This window comes from Pelodiscus sinensis, chromosome 18 (assembly GCF_052426305.1).
Source record: "Pelodiscus sinensis isolate ZL-2025 chromosome 18, ASM5242630v1, whole genome shotgun sequence".
NCBI lineage: Eukaryota > Metazoa > Chordata > Testudines > Trionychidae > Pelodiscus > Pelodiscus sinensis.
The window spans coordinates 28,945,871-28,963,380 of record NC_143069.1 but is presented as its reverse complement, the minus strand read 5'-3'; the positions used below and the strand labels follow the sequence as shown (position 1 = coordinate 28,963,380).

Here is a 17,510-nt window from a genome sequence, read left to right as displayed (position 1 = left end):
TCTAATAGCCAACCTTGCTCCTAGCAAAGCTGCTGGCTCCTGCTCTGGTGACAGGGTTGTGGTTGTGGGTGTCTGGAACTAAGCACAGTCATTCTGGGGCAGTTGACCGTACACAGCACACATCTGTGAATCTAAGTTTTGTTTTTCTCTTCCCTATTTTAGAGCTTCAGGAGATTGAGATCAAGGAGCTGAAATCAGGTACCTGGATAATCCCTGGTAAATGTGTGTCTGTGCCTTCATGCTATATATAACATGAAAGGAAACTACACACACACACAAAGTATGTAGTTCAGTTATCTGTATGATCATCTTCTGCCCTGGAAATATTCAGTCACTGCATCCTTTGCATCTCTCATTTCAGTATCATCCTAAATTTTGCAGAGGTGAATTGAGTGCACATAGATCAGCAGGACATAATGATGAGTTGGGCAAACTTCCTCTGGCCCTCCAGACATCAGCTATTCCATCTTCCTTCATGCTATGCAGAGCTCTGAGTGGTGTACTTTTCACAGTGTGACCTGGGAAGGAACAGGAAATGAACTGTGAAGGGGTCCCCCTTGGATAAGCACTGCCACTGCCTATACCCCCCTGCTTCTGCTAGCACAATAATCTTAGCAACATGGCTGGGGTAGCAGAGCCTGCAGCTCAAGGTTGCCAGTTGCATATATATCCCGGGAGTCCAAGAACCTGTACACTACATCTAAGTCACTGCACATACTGCCCCAGCTACCCTGCTGCTTTTGGCCCATTGGCTCTCCGGCCCCACAGCCCTCCCACAGACTCTCAATATGATATGCAGCAAGTGGTGGCACCTGCCAACCATACAATTGCAGGGAAATCTGAGGAAGCAAGGGGCCTTTTGAAAGCCAGATCACACCCGCCAAGCAATAGCTGCTCTGCCTTGTACAGTGCTGCCCAGGGCTCTGGGTGGTATCATCCTCACAGCATGATCATAGAATCATAGAATACTAGGACTGGAAGGGACCTCGAGAGGTCTTCGAGTCCAGTCCCCTGCCCTCATGGCAGGACCAAATACTGTCTAGACCATCCCTGATAGACATTTATCTAACCTACTCTTAAATATCTCCAGAGCTGGGGATTCCACAACCTCCCTGGGCAATTTATTCCAGTGTTTGACCACCCTGACAGTTAGGAACTTTTTCCTAATGTCCAACCTAAACCTCCCTTGCTGCAGTTTAAGCCCATTGCTTCTTGTCCTGTCCTCAGAGGCCAAGATGAACAAGTTTTCTCCCTCCTCCTTATGACACCCTTTTAGATACCTGAAAACAGCTATCATGTCCCCCCTCAATCTTCTCTTTTCTAAACTAAACAAACCCAATTCTTTCAGCCTTCACTCGTAGATCATGTTCTCTAGACCTTTAATCATTCTCATTGCTTTTCTCATTCTCATTGCGGCTGCTTTTCTGGAATAAGTGGCCCAGTGTAGACACAGCCCTCGTGTCTTGCTCACAACACACCTGTTAATACAAATGATATCACAAACACCATACATTGCAGGTCACTGGCAGGGGCCCCAGCACTGAGCTATGCAGGAGGTGCCCATCTGACAAACTGCCACTACCTTAAGCATTCTGCTCTCTTAGCCTCAGGCAGGATTCTTCCTCAGTCCAAGCTCCCTGGCACCCCTCAGTCTCTATCCACAGCTTCCCTGCTAGCCCAGGCTCTCAGTCCTGCCCTGATTCCCCCTTTAAGTCTAGGCCTGGGCTTTGAATGAACAGAGGAGCATCCTGTGCTCTGTAAGGGCTCTGTGCTGTGCACTCTCATGAGCCCACCGCCTGCTTTTTTCCACATGGGTGGAGAGAGAGACAGTAAATCCAATGCTAGACATCCCCTCAAACCCCTTTTCCACCTAAGCTCCTGCCAAGCACTCACCCTGGAGTTACACACTTGTGTGCATCAGCACCACACAGGGATTGCACGACGCACAAACAGGAGGTGTGAAGCCCGGTGACAAGCTGCAGCAGGGCAGGCCTCACTCTGTGGGATACATGTGATGCTCCCTCTCCTCAGTCTTTGCAGGACCAGCAATGGGGTGGGGGCTGTGCCCAAGAGTTATTTGTGGACTCTGTGTAAGAGCTGCTGTTGTTTATTAGCAGCACCTTTATGTGGCCCGTGCTGTCAGTTCTCAGATCTGGGGTTCATTGGCTCTGTGGCTAGGAGTGAGTTTCCCAGCTCACGGAAAGAGACACTAACCGCTGCTTCAGCCAGCGCCCAACCATAGCAGAACGGCTAGGGTAACAGGGCCTGCAGCTCAGGGTGCTGTCCATATATCTATAGGCTACGTCTACACTGGCATGATTTTCCGGAAATGCTTTTAACGGAAAACTTTTCCGTTAAAAGCATTTTCAGAAAAGAGCGTATAGATTGGCACTGACGCTTTTCCGCAAAGCACTTTTTGCAGAAAAGCGTCCGTGGCCAATCTAGACGCGCTTTTGCGCAAAAAAACCCCAATTGCCATTTTCGCGATCGGGGCTTTTTTGCAGAAAACAAATCTCAGCTGTCTACACTGGCCCTTTTGCGCAAAAAGGACTTTTGCCCGAATGGGAGCAGCATAGTATTTCCCCATCAATAACTGCTACCCCCACTGCTATAAAAATTGCTGGCTCCTACAATGCAAATGAGAGTGTGGCTGAAGGTATCTGTACCTAGCCCCAGTCATTATAGGGCTCAAGGCACCACACAGTGCACCTCTGTGTCTAACTCTTTTTTCCTCCCTATTTCAGAATCTCAGGAGAATGAGATCAAGCAGCTGAAATCAGGTACCTGGATAATCCCTAGTAAACATGTCTCTGTGCTTTCACGTGATAGGAAACTCACCACACACAAAATATGGACTTCATTCACTTTTGTGATCATCTCCTTCTGCCCTGAAACTATTCCAAAACTGCAGCATTTGCAGCTCACATTTCAGTATCATCCTTAATGATGGAGAGGGAATATAGTAGGGCATATAGATCAGTGGGATTTAATGAGGCTCTGGGCAAACTGCCTCCATGCAATTCCATAACTACAAAAATCTCTGCTAGCTCAATGCCGGGCTTCCCATGTATACACAGCTCTGCCAAGGCTCCTTAACACCAACCTGCAGGCCCCTGCTATCTAGCCCTGAACTCTCCAGCTCCACAGGTCTTCCACTAATCCTCAACCCTGACCTGCAACCAGCACTTGTATTAGATACCTGCAAGCTGCACAATTGCAGGGAATCCGAAGGGACCCCTGAAAATCAGATCTGGCCCTCCAGCCATCACCTTCTCCATCTTGCTCAGTGCTGCACAGGGCTCTGAAAGGTGTCTTCAGGCCAGCATGACCTTGCACATACCACCCATTGCAGGAAACTTGGAGGGGCCCTGGAACTGAGCTGTGCACAGACAAACCCTGATATTGCCTGCAGTCCATTGCTATATCTCCTAGCAGTCCCCTCTTGTCCCCAAGCCACCAGCCATGTCTTCGTTATCATTCCTCAGTTGGTACCCACAGCTTCTCTGCTATCCTAGTTCTCAGATCTGTCCTGTTTTTCCCCATTCATAGTAGATGTGCGTGCTCACCATGTGCAGCAGTACTGGATGTTTTTTCACTAACCGTACCTGTGGACAAGTGACTCTTGCAGTGGTGCCTCTCTGGCATGGTATGCTCTCCCCACTCTCGTTTCCTTTTTGTCACCAGTTATGGTGCATTGGAATACATCTTGTTGCCTCTCCCCAAGTGGCACCATTTCAGAAGTACTAGGTGTTGATTGCTAGCCATAATCCACTGCAAATCCACCATCTGCAGCCAATCCAGAGGAAACTGAGCTCAGAGGGAGTTCAGGACTTTAACTCTGGATTCATATTCCTGGGATCGGCATCACTCTCAGTGTTCAACCTCGTCATCAGTCCTGTGGTACCACTGGCCTCCTTGGTGTCTCTCCAATGAAGGCCTCAATCCAGCTGATCCTGGATTAACAGCTTCATTTGAAAGACCAGGGGATGGCACATGCCTCTTTCAAAATGCACCTGGAATTTCTGCCTTCCATCATCTGGTGCAGGGGCACATGGTGTTCTTCCATAATATGATGGGCAGGTTCCCCAGAGGACTGGAACACCTTTTTCCCCAGGTCAGACCACTGGTCCCACCATGGGATTTGAATGTGGTCCCATCTAAACTCATGAGCCCTCCATTTGACCCCTGGTCACCTACCCCCTGTCTCATCTGCCCTAGGAGGTAACATTCCTTGTGGCGATAACATCAGCTAGATGGGTTTCTGAACTTCGAGCCTTGACCTCATAAGAACATAAGAACGGCCATACTGGGTCAGACCAAAGGTCCATCTAGCCCAGTAGCCTGTCTGCCAACAGTGGCCAGCACCAGGTGCCCTCTCCACACCACTCATGATTTTATATTCCTCTATCATATCCCCCATCAGTCTCCTCTTTTCTAAACTGAAAAGTCCCATAGCTGCCATATACAGTCTTCCAGGATGAGATCAAGCTCCACCCTGTCCATTTTTCCTACCAAAGGTGGTATCAATCTTACATTTGATCCAGGATATTTTCCTTCCAGTTCTCTATTCCTAACCCCATTCCCCTAATGAGTAAAACCTTCACTCACTATATATGCATCAGGCCCTAATTTTCTCCCTGGACAGGACTGGTCCATTTTGGAAATCCATCCAGCAGTTCATTCATCTCTGTGGTTGAGTGCTTGAGGGGTCAGCAAGTATCTACCCAAAGAATTTCAAACTGGATCACTTCACGTATGTACTCTTGCTATGACCTGGCTGACATTCCCCTGCCTCCAGTTGGCTCACTTGACTAGGGGACTGGCTTCAGCAGTGGCAGTCCTGGCCCAAATTCCCATCCAGAACATCTATCAGGCAGCTACGTGGTTCTTTGCACACGTTTGCTGCTCATTCTACCATTGTCTCCTAAGCTAGAGAGAATGTGGGATTCAGCAGGGCAGTCCTGCAACCTTTTCATTCTTGACTTCTCTCCACCTCCAAGTGATAGTCATCTATTTTGGAATGCACATGAGCAAGCTTCCAAAGAAAAGACAATGACCTGTTCTGTAACTGATGTTCTTCAGGGTGTGTTGCTCATGTGCATTCTACACCCCACCCTCCTTCCACACTTTTAGAGTTGTCCAGCAAGAAGAACTGAGGGTGTGGTTAGCATGCAGCACCCTTTATAGCACTACTGGAGTCACGAGAGGTGCTTCCCTAAGGGTACTTCTTGGAAAAAGCTTCTGGCACCAGTGCATATAGTGAGCATGCACACCAAGTCTGGAATGGACATAGGTAACATCTTGAAGAATACTAGTTCCAGAACAGGTAACTGGTTTTTACTCTCTGTAAGGGCTCTCTAATGTACACTAGGATGGACCCCATCCCTCTTTTCCACTAGGGGTTGAGGAGTGGGATAGTAAATCCAGGGCCAGGGATCTCTTCTCCTGCTAAATTCCTGCCAACCACTGATTCTAGAGTTACACACTTTTGTAAAATAGTAATAGAATTTTGTAAATCAGCACCACAAAGGGATCTGCAGAGCTGAAGCCTTAATTCTGGACACTTCCCTCAGGGCTGAAGCCCAGAGGTATGGGGCTTAATCTCAGAGGCTCAGCCTTGGTTTTCCCTGCATTTTGTCCTAAACCTCATAATGATGTGACTAAGGGTGTGTCTAGACTACATGCCTCCTTCGACGGAGGCATGTAGATTAGCCAGATCGGAAGAGGGAAATGAAGCCGCGATTAAAATAATCGCGGCTTCATTTAAATTTAAATGGCTGCCCCGATCTGCCGATCAGCTGTTTGTCGGCAGATCGGGGCAGTCTGGACGCGATGCGCCGACAAAGAAGCCTTTCTTCATCGGCACAGGTAAACCTGGTTTCACGAGGCTTACCTGTGCCGATGAAGAAAGGCTTCTTTGTCGGCGCGTCGCGTCCAGACTGCCCCGATCTGCCGACAAACAGCTGATCGGCAGATCGGGGCAGCTATTTAAATTTAAATGAAGCCGCGATTATTTTAATCGCGGCTTCATTTCCCTCTTCCGATCTGGCTAATCTACATGCCTCCGTCGAAGGAGGCATGTAGTCTAGACACACCCTCAGGCAGCGCTATGCACCATGGAAATCTGACAAGTGCTTGCTTTTTCCCTCGATATAATGAAACTGGAGAAAGTCAACAAAACTTTTCCTTCCATTTGAACCAGACAATACATCCTCCTACATTTTACCCAAGCCCCACACCAGTTCATTTTAGTCAGCAATGCATACACTTGATTGTATATTCAGGGTGTTCTCCTTTTATTTACATCAGACAAAGCTATTCAGATCTTCTCCCAAGATTTTTGTTTCAATAGCGAACCATAACAAATGTCAAGCCATCTCATCACAGACATTCTCCCAGTGGATCTCCTAACTGTATTAGACATACCCTGAGTCCCTCTCCCACCCTCCGGGCCGTGAATTTTATATAGCACATCGATGGGGAACTCAGAGAGAGAAACAGTGAGAATGAGACATAACCCAGGTTCACATTGTCATGCTTTTGTACCGAGGCCAAATCCCATATGGAAGATCCATCCACTCCTTTCTCCCTCAGTTACGCTTGGAGTGCATAGCTCTAGGGCTCCAAAGTGCTTTTAGTAACACAGACAAGCAATTCCGCCGAGATGGAAGGCCTGGGAATGTCAGAGCTGTATGGGGATCCAGACCCATCTCTTCCATCTTGGTTAGATGCTTTGCTACCTCTGCTCCTGACAAATCTGTTGTCTCCAGCACTGGGCTGGAAGTGTGGGGATGTCGGGTGCTAACCCAGGTTGTTCCCAGGCACAAAACTACATGCAGTGAATCACTGTCTAATTCCATTCTCTTTCCCCTTTCAGAGAAGGAGGAAGAAATAGAGACTAAACCATCACCTCTCCATTCCCCCTCGCCAGGACTCAGGAATGATTCAATGGAGCTGGCAGCAGCAGCAACGTCTCATCCTGTACTGCCCTTGGATGAAGGTGCTTCACATTTCCCAGGCCCCATCCCTTCCTCCCTCCCTTCCTCCATCCATTTATCCTTTCCTCCCTCCCTCCTTTCCTCGATCCTTCCTCTCTTCCTCCATCCATCCATCTTCCTCTCTCCCTCCTTTCTTTTTCTTCCTTCCTTCCCTCCCTCCCTCCCTCCATTCCTCCCTCCCTCTTTTCCTCGATCCATCCGTCCATCCCTTCCTCCATCCCTCCCTCCATCCCCCAGTTGCACTTGGAGTGCATAGCTCTAGTGCTCCAAAGTGCTCTTAGTAACACAGGCAAGGAATTCCTCTGAGACAGAAGGCTTGGGAATTTCAGAGGTGCTTGGGGATACAGACCCATCTCTTCCATCTTGGTTACGTGCTTGGCAGATCCCTTGGTTCTAGTATGTTGTTGTGTTTCACTAACAGATATTTCCTCTCCTGTTACATCTGCTGTCCCCAGCACTGGGTTGCAAGTGTGACTGTGAGGATGTCAGGTGCTAACCCAAGTTGTTTCCCAGCACACAACTAAATACAGCACATCACTGTCTAATTCCATTGTCTTTCCTCTTTCAGAGAAGAAGGAGGAGGAAGAGATAGAGACTGCAAAGGAGGTGACAGAAGCAGGTAATTGCCTAATCCCTAGTGACAGTGGGGGGCATGGGTCTGAAGCAGGGAGGCCCTAAGGGACAGCCTGCTGACAGAAGGTGGGGATAAAGATAGCAATCCCTTCCTCATGCCTACCTAGAGGGACCAGCTGACCTGCCCCTCCAGGAGGAGTAAAACTACAGCTGTGTCCAGGGCCGTCCCCTGAGTCCCTCTCCCACCGACCTGGGCCCTGGATTTTATATAGCTCGTCAAAGGAGGAACTCAGAGGGTATGTCTACACTAGCCACCCTAGTTTGAACTAGGGTGGCTAATGTAGGCATTTTAACTTGCAAATGAAGCCCGGGATTTAAATATCCTGGGCTTCATTTGCAAGTTCCCGGGCACCGCCATTTTTAAATGCCCGGTAGTTCGAACTACCTGCCCGCGGCTACATGCGGCATGGACTAGGTAGTTTGAATTAAAGCCCCTAATTCGAACTACCATTACTCCTCATTGCAAGAAGAGTAACGGTAGTTCAAATTAGGGGCTTTAATTCGAACTACCTAGTCCGTGCCGCGTGTAGCCGCGGGCAGGTAGTTCGAACTACCGAGCATTTAAAAATGGCGGTGACCGGGAACTTGCAAATGAAGCCCAGGATATTTAAATCCCGGGCTTCATTTGCAAGTTCGAATGCCTACATTAGCTACCCTAGTTCGAACAAGGGTGGCAGAGTAGACATATCCAGAGAGAGAAAGGATGAGAAAGAGACGTGACCCAGGCTCACAGTAACATGCTTTTTTGCCAAGGCCACATCCCAGATGGGAGATCCATCCATCCTTCCCTCCCTTCCTCCATTCCTCAATCCATCCATCCTTCCCTTTCTTCCTTCCTCCATCCATCTATCCATCCATCTCTTCCTTCCTCCATCCATCCATCCATCCATCCATCCATCCATCCTTTCCTCCGTTCCTCGATCCATCCATTTGCCTTTTCCCTCCCTCTTTTCTTCCTTCCTTTTTTCCCTTCCTTCTTTCTTCCTTCCCTCCCTTCTCCAGTTACACTTGGGCTATGTCTACACTCGTGGCTTCTTGTGCGAGTAATATGCAAATGAGGCTAAGCGTGGAATATCGCCAGGCCTAATTTGCATACCTAATGAGTCACCATTTTTTTTTTTAGAAGAGGCTCTTGCGCAAGAAGGAGCGTCTACACTGCCCCTTCTTGCACAAGAAAAACCCTCTTGCGCAATGCTGTTACACCTATTACTTTTCAGGAAGAACGGTATTGTGAAAGAGGGTTTTCCTTGCAGAGGAAGGGGCAGTGTAGACACTCCTCCTTGCTCAAGAGCCTCTTCTGAAAAAAATGGTGGCTCATTAGGTATGCAAATGAGGCTCTGTGATATTCCACGCTTAGCCTCATTTGCATATTACTCGCACAAGAAACCGTGAGTGTAGACATAGCCTTGGAGTGCATAGCTCTAGTGCTCCAAAGTGCTTTTAGTAACGCAGGCAAGGAATTCCTCTGAGACAGAAAGCTTGGGAATGTCAGAGGTGCTTGGGGATTCAGACCCATCTCTTCCATCTTGGTTACATGCTGGGTAGATTGCAGGGTTCTAGTATGTTGTTGTGTTTCACTAACAGATATTTCTTCTCCTGTTACATGTGCTGTCCCCAGCACTGGGTTGCAAGTGTGACTGTGGGGATGTCAGGTGCTAACCCAAGTTGTTTCCCAGCACACAACTAAGACAGTGATGTGCTGCATTAATTCCATTGTCTTTCCCCTTTCAGAGAAGAAGAAGGAGGAAGAGATAGAGACTGCAAAGGAGGTGACAGAAGCAGGTAATTGCCTAATCCCTAGTGTGATGGACCGGGCTGTGTCTGGGCACAGCTGAGGGCGTCCGCTCAGGGCGAATTGCTCAAATCCGGGGCTCCTTACAGCCCCCAGACTGGTGACCTCTCCAAACAGGCCACTAACCAGTCCTACAGAGCGCTTCAGCTGCCTGCCTGAAGCCTCACGAGCAAAACCCCTCCGACACCCCAGCAATATCCGTGCCCCAGATGGCCCCGGGCCTCATACACAGGTGGGGGGTCCTAGCACCCAATCCCACCTACCCCGAACAAGTCCTGTCCAGTTCCAAGAAACCAGTCACAGATCCCTGGTCAATTTACCCTCTGGATCTTACCCACAAATCACGCTGGGCCAATCCTTTAGAATATATATCTAAAGGTTTATTATCACAAGAAAGAAAAGCATGAGAGTAAGGTTGTTAAAGAATAGTACGTTACATGCACCGAATCTCCCAGTCCTCGATGCAGGCTCTAGCAGAGATGTTACAGCTGCTGGTTTAAAAGTTCTTGTTGCACATCCTAAGCATCAGGATGGGTTCACAGGTCTTCCGGGCTCTTCGATCCCTGCAATGCTGCCTCTGGGATGAAGTGCTGAGCTGAGAACAAAATGGCATCGACCACATGGCCTCTTTATACCTCCTTCCTGGCCTCCTCAGCCTCTCTCTGCTGGCTGCTCTTAGGTGTCCGCCCTCATGCTTTAGGTGTGTCCTTGGCCCATTGAGTGCCATTGTCCCACAGGGCCTCGCTAATTAGCATGTCCATAGGCCCGGGCTCTGCCCACTGCTCATCCACATGCAGAGAAGTATTCAGTATCCACACAGACTACAGATTCCTAACTACACACAGAGACATTATACAACCACATAAATAGCTTACATAGGATTATCAGATAATAAGCTTCTATTCAGCACCCCACATGGCCCCCTTTTATACCATTTTCTGGGGCCAACACCCCCACCTATGGGTGCAGCATTGATCTGGCTGCTCCCCTCAAGATCCAGTAATGTGATACCTAGTGACAGTGGGGGGCATGGGTCTGAAGCAGGGAGGCCCTAAGGGACAGCCTGCTGACAGAAGGTGGGGATAAAAATAGCAATCCCTTCCTCATGCCTACCTAGAGGGACCAGCTGGCCTGCCCCTCCAGGAGAAGTAAAACTACAGCTGTGTCCAGGGGCCTTCCCCTGAGTTCCTCTTCCACCCTCCTGGTCCCTGGATTTTATATAGCATGTCAAAGGGGGAACTCAGAGAGAGAAAGGGTGAGAATGAGATGTGACCCAGGCTCACAGTTCCATGATTTTTGCCAAGGCCACATCCCAGATGGGAGATCCATCCATCCATCCCTCCCTTCCTTCCTTCCTCCATCCATCCATCCCTTCCTCAGTCCATCCATCCTTACATCCATCCCTTCCTTGATCCATCCCTTTCTTCCTCCATCCATTCCTCCATCCATTGGTTAGCAGATCCCAGGGTTCTAGTATGTTGTTGGGTTTCACTAACAACTATTTCCACTGCTGTCACATCTGTTGTCCCCAGCACTGAGCTGGAAATGTGGCTTTGAGGATGTTGGGTTCTAACCCAAGTTGTTACCACGTATAAAAGTACATACAGTGCATCACTGTCTAATTCTATTCTCTTTCCACTTTCTGGGTATGTCCATACCACAAGCTTCTTTCAAAAGAAGCTTTTTCACAAATATTATTCAAAAAAGAGAGCATCTGCACTGGAAAAGCACATTGAAAAAGCAATCTGCTTTTTCGAAAGAGAGTGTCCACACTGAATGGACGCTATCTCGTATTTAAACTGTGATTATTATGGACGAAGTGCCTTCCAGAGCACCTGTGCTTTTTCCTGGAGGTCTCTTCTTCCCAAAGAACTCCATCTTCCCTGTCCACACATTCCTTTTTCTGAAAGAGCTCTTTCAGAAAAGGCTTCTTCCTCATAGAATGAGGTTTACCAATGTCAGAAAAACCCCTCTGTGCTTACATTGTTCTTTTGAAAGAATGCAATTGCAGTGTGGACGTAAGTGAAGTTTTTTTGGGAAAATGGTCATTTTTCCAAAAAAAACCCTGCAGTGTAGATGCACACTGTGGCTGTGTCTACACTGGGCCACTTATTCCGGAAAATCAGCTGCTTTTCCGGAATAAGCTGCGAGCTGTCTACACTGGCCCCTTGAATTTCCGGAAGAGCACTGACGATCTACTGTAAGAAATCAGCTGCTTTTCTGGAAAAACTATGCTGCTCCCGCTCGGGCAAAAGTCCTTTTTCCGGAAAACTGTTCCAGAAAAGGGCCAGTGTAGACAGCACAGTAGTCTTTTCGGCAAAAAAGCCCCGATCGCGGAAATGGCGATCGGGGCTTTTTTCCGGAAAAGCGCGTCTAGATTGGCCACGGACACTTTTCCAGAAAAAGGGCTTTTCCGGAAAAGCATCCTGCCAATATAGACATTCTTTTTCTGGAAATACTTATAACCAAAAACTGTTCAATTTTAAGCATTTCTGGAAAATCATGCCAGTGTAGACGTAGCCTCAGAGTGTGTCTAGACTACACCTCTCTGTTGACAGAGAGATGTAGATTAGGCACTGTGACAGAGCAGGTTAAAGGACTTGGTGGAAGGGGAGAGAGGCTACTCTAGCAGAGAGAACAACAGTAATACTGACTAATTAGGGGCAGCTGAAACAGGGTGACTGCAAATCAATGAAGTGCCAGGTGAAGCTGATTGGGGCTGCCACGGGACCTCTTTACAAACCATCCCTGGGGGGGAGGGAGAGAGAGAAAGTACGTGGAGAGGAGTAAACAACCAAGTGTTAAGGAGACTCAGAGTGGAGGAATCACTAACCCTGCTAAAGGCTACAGAGGGAGGTGAGGAGTGGAGCAAGAAGTGTTGGAGGGCTCCCTTATCCCCCATCCCCTGGGGCAAGAAGAGGGATTTCTGGTCAGCCGTGACTAGCCCAGGGCTTCAGCCCAATACACCCTCCTTTATGCTAAGGGGCAGGCAGGCTCAGGGACAAAAACTCTGCAGGCGAGGGCCCTGCTGCAGCCCTCAGAGGGTGGGACAGTGGACAGAACAGTGGTCAGGGTCTCAGGAGGGAGACAGACAGACAGACCCTGCCACAGGCACATCAAAAGTGCAAATGTTTATGCAAATGAAGCATGGCATATTTAAATCCTGGCTTCATTTGCACTTTCGATGTGCCTAATCTACATCTCTCTGTCGACAGAGGGATGCAGTCTAGAGGTAGACTCAGAGAATACGGAGAAAGAAACAGACTAAAAAGAAGGTGAATGAACCATGTACTTGCCTAATCCCTAGTGAAAGTGGGAGGCATGAGGCTGAAGAGGTGCAGCTGAAACCCAGATTCCCCACTGCCGAGTCCCTGCAGTTTTTATGGCATGTTGAGCAGGGGCTCAGAGAGAGGGTGTGAGAATCCCTCCTGGCACGTAGGCACTTTTCCAAAATGTGGACATCAGCAGGAATCCAGACTCAGGCTGATGTTTCCATGCTTTGTTGTGAATGCTAGACCCTAAATCAGAGCCCTAATTATCTGATCTGCACGTCCATCCCTTACTTACACTTGAAATGTGTAACTTTGATGCTGCAAAGTGCTGTTACTAACACTGAGAAGGAATTCCCCTTAAACAGAAGAGCAGATCCAGACCCACATTTTCCATGAAGTTTAGATGCTTTGCAAATCCCATGTCTGCTGTGTGTTGGTGCGTGTCTCTATTCCCCATTCCCATCAAAGGTTCTAGTTCCTGCTCAGGGACTAGGTATGTGGCTGTGGGGGTGTCTTTACCCAAACCCATTATGAGGCACACAGCATCATACCATGATTCACTGTGTGTATCTTTTTCTTCCCCATTTCAGAGAAGGAGGAGCAGAACAAGCTTGAGAAATCAGAGACCTGAATGCACTTCTGGCCTGTCTGATTCATGAAAGACCTCCCCTGGCAGCCTCTGCTTGAACCAAAGTTGATCAGAAGAAAGACTTGCAAATAGATATAAAAAGGCAGGGGAAGGCACACCTAGAACACTCTGTCAACAATTACAGGATTAAGGAAATGCCCCCATTTTGCTTTGCATCAGAGATGTCAGGGAAGCATCTCCATTAGCTTATAGAATGAAGACCAGCAATTCCAATTAAAGAACCATCCTGAACTCTGGGACCAAGAAAGCAGAAAAGCACTGCATGATGGGGAACCTCTGCTCCAGATCTTAACAGTTCCATTCTGGCACACACTCCAGGCCCAGCAAACTCTCTGATTTGGAACTACTCAGATCCTGAGGGTGCAGGACCAGGGGTTTCCAATCTGCACTGAAAGTGCCTAATTGCACTATGAGCTCCCTCAAAGGAACACTGCCTATAGCCATGAAAAGTGGTAGAAATTATCCATTACAAAGATAGCTTCCCCAATTATCACCTCTAATATCATTAGCTCACAGACATTTACCTCCCTCCCTTTCTCCCCCCTCCATTCCCCTCCTGTTCTGAAATGTGATTTGTCCTTTTCATATGTGTTCATTTTTTTTTAATTGTATCCTTTGGTGTATATATGGTTGTCACAATTTTCTTCCACTATTTGATCTGAGGAAGTGGGTCTGGCCCACGAAAGCTCATCACCTATTAAACCATTTTGTTAGTCTTTAAAGTGCTACACAGTCCTGTTTTTTGTTACAGCCATGAATGATCCGTTCCTATTGTCTAGCCTGAACAAAACAACTTTGTTATACTCCCTTGAATCATCAGTTTACCCATAAACAAATCTAGTGTTCTCCCTTGAACTATTGTTCTTCTTCAAGGAGTGTCCCTGTGGGTGTTCCACCATAGGTCCGCTGTGCACCTAGTTGGAGATTTACAGTAGTAGTGCCCTCTGGTAGGCTGCACACATGAGGGCCCTTCACTTCCTCCTCTACTGCCACTGGCTTCAGTCAGAACTCCAGTTGCTCTTCACCTTTCTAAAGCAAAAATTGAAATTTTGAAAATTTCCTTGTTAATCTGGAGAGTGAGATAAGGGACCTGCTGGAGGCAGGGTGGGTGGCAGTGTGGCTTAGGGGTTAGGGCATTCACCTGGGGAGCGCAGGGTGTTGGGCTTGAGTGCTGCCCCCTCCGCCTCACAGAAGTTTACCACCTGGGATGCCTGGTTCCCCAGGATTCAGACATTGCCTCTCCTGCAGGCTATTTATCCCCCTCTCAAATGGCCATTCCCAGTATGTGCACTGTTTGGGTCAGGCACATGCTACTGCACAGTGCCAGCATTGCAGGCAGTTAATGGCTTGCACAGGAGCTTCAACTGAAACTTCTCTTGCTCAAAAATATGGTGAGACCTTCCTCATATCCATAGCACTCCTCTCCTGTGCCAGCTGTCTCCCCTGGTCATGTCTGAAAAGGCCATGTCTGCCAGCTCTACCTTGAGATGCTCTTCCTCCGAGCAATCTAGGAAGAGATCTCATTCCTGAGGGAAAGGTGACTCTTCCTCAAAAGGAGCAAGCACCCAAAGTACTCCCTGCTCTGACCCCTGATAGGGCTCCAGATAGGGAGGTTCTGGGACTGTCCAACACCAATGGTTCCCAAGGGTGCAAAGACTTAACAAATCCAAAAACTAGGCATCAGGAAAAGCTAAGTTGAAATTGGCGCCCTTGACACTGTCAACTCACGCATTGGTGCTGATGAAAGATAAGACCAAGCCATCTTCTACTGAGGCACCATTGGCACCAAAGAAGCCTAAGCCTCACATGGCACCGTCAGCACCTATGCCACCCCCAGCACTAAAATGGCATAAGCATGTGACATAGATGGTTCCCTATTCAGTACCATTGGCACCGCAGGTAGCAGTGATAGTTCCATCTCTGTTGCCATGGGCACTGCAGATGCTGGTACTGGTCCCTTTCACCACCACGAAGGCACTCAGGGATTCGTCAGCACCCGCAATTCCTCTGTCTGGCACCACTGGCCTACATCTGGCAGCATTCCACACTCAGCTACACCGGACTCAGCACCACCATTATCTAGTAATGAAGACAAGGAGCCCTTGGTCAGCACCCATACCCCAGTAAGGTGGTCAAATCTGGTATCCATACCTCCAATCCTTCACCTCTGGGCATGGTTCCTGAGTGGCTCTCCTTAATAGAAGCAATATTTACAGATTAAGTCAAACAGATCTTAATAAGTTGTTGCAGAGTAACAACAACTACTGCAACTACTTACCTCCACAAGTGGTGCAGATTCTCCCTCTGGGCAGGCCAGGGATCCACAAATTCATCAACAAACCCACTATCTGATAGATTATCTTTTAAACTAAAAACACTCAGGTCTTTCGTTTAGTTCATTGAAAGTACACCTTGAGGCCATAACAGCCTTTCACTAACCCCGTGGTCACCAACCAGTAGATCGCGAGCTACCGGTAGATCTCAGGAGCTCTAAGAGTAGCTCTTGAGCCTTCTCTGAACTGCGCATCTGCACAGTACGTTTACATTAGATTTCCTCATGTAATGTAGGTGGGGCTTCAAGGAAGGGGCGGGGCAGTAGATCTTTGCCTGTTCTGAGACTTAAAAAGTGATCTTGGGTGTAAAAAGGTTGGAGACCACTGCACTAACCCATCAAAAACAAATCAGTATTTGGCCATCCAACACCTAAGTGCTTTCTGGAGGGCATTCAAAATATGTTCCCGTCAGTTAAAATCCTGGTCCCAGTGGACTTCGCGTTCCCATCCATGAAGTATCTGAATCTATGGCTCAATGCTTCACTTCTCAATGAAGGTGGCCCTGCTGATCACTCTTACATCAGCCAGAAGGGTAAGTGAAATTGGGGCACTAATGGCTTGACCCACCATTCACAATATTTCATAAGAACAGCCTGGTTCTGAGACCATACCCAAATTTCTTACTAAAGATACGTACCTCCTTTCATTGCAATGAACATGAGGTGTTACCTGTCTTCTTCCCAAAGCTTAATGCCACCACTGAAGAAGGTAAATGGCACACGCTTGATGTGTGCCGAACAATTGCCTTCTATTTGGAAAGGACAGGGACAATTTGTAAAACAAACAGACTTTTCATCTCCACTGCACAAAGATCCCTGAGCAAATCTCTACCCAAAGACTATCCACATGGATAGTTGACTGCATCCTTCCGGCTTACTCCAGTTTTAACTAGGAGCCTCCACTTCAATTGCGGGCACACTCCATGAGCGCCATGGCAACCTTGACAGCTTAACCTTAGTAGCATTCCTCTCACAGACATTTGTAGAGCTATAGCTTGATCTTCTGCACGCACCTTTGCCAGACATTATGCCCTCGACACTTACCTGAAACAGGGCACTAAATGTGGACATATGGTCCTGACCAAAATCCAACACCACATTTAGCTGAAGCACCCACCTCCTATTATGGGTACTGCTCTATAGTCACCTAAGGTGGAGCACCCACGGGATACTCCTCGAAGGAGATAAGGTTACTCACCCTGTGTGCTAATGGAGGTTCTTTGAGATGGCTGTCCCTGTAGGTGACACCCGCCCCACCACCCGCCCTTCCTCATCTCTGCTTCGGTCATGTTGATTTCTCTTTCTGGGGCAGAGAAGGAACTGAGGGGACATTTGGTTGCACATGCATGGTAGCAGCACCGTGTGTGCTGCCTGCTTCGCGTGCGCAGCCTACCGGAGGGCACTGCTACTGTAAATCTCCAACGAGGCACCCCAAAGACCTAAGGTGGAGCACCCACAAGGCCACCCATCTTGAAGAACTTAAATTACTGCACAGGGTGAGTAACCTTCTCTTCTTTCTCTACAAAAACCCCTACCCATGCTCAGTAAGGATTCTGATGCCTGGATATAACATCTGCATCAGTTCCATTGGGAAGTCATCTTCCAACTGATCATGCTGGGGGCTCTGCCTGACTCCAAGCCCGCAGACAATATCACTACCTGGGAACCCTGATCAATTCAAGCTTTATGAAGTAGGAAGACACCCCCTCACCCTTCTTTAGGTATAATCTTGTGTTCCTGACTTGTGTTATCAGTTATACTTTAACTTTTATAATAAAAATTAATTTAAATTTAATAGCATAATTGGGTTTCCCCCCCTTTTATGGTCACTACC

The 17,510-nt window shown here is 48.0% G+C and overlaps 1 long non-coding RNA gene across 1 annotated transcript; it reads left to right on the top strand.

The window, feature by feature from the left end:
• Positions 1–160: 160 nt before the first annotated feature.
• LOC149523351 (uncharacterized) lies at positions 161–17,510 on the top strand. Its single transcript, XR_016347163.1, has 6 exons — positions 161–198; positions 2,745–2,780; positions 6,878–7,000; positions 7,567–7,617; positions 9,363–9,413; positions 13,286–17,510. It is a non-coding gene; the product is annotated as an uncharacterized LOC149523351 (long non-coding RNA).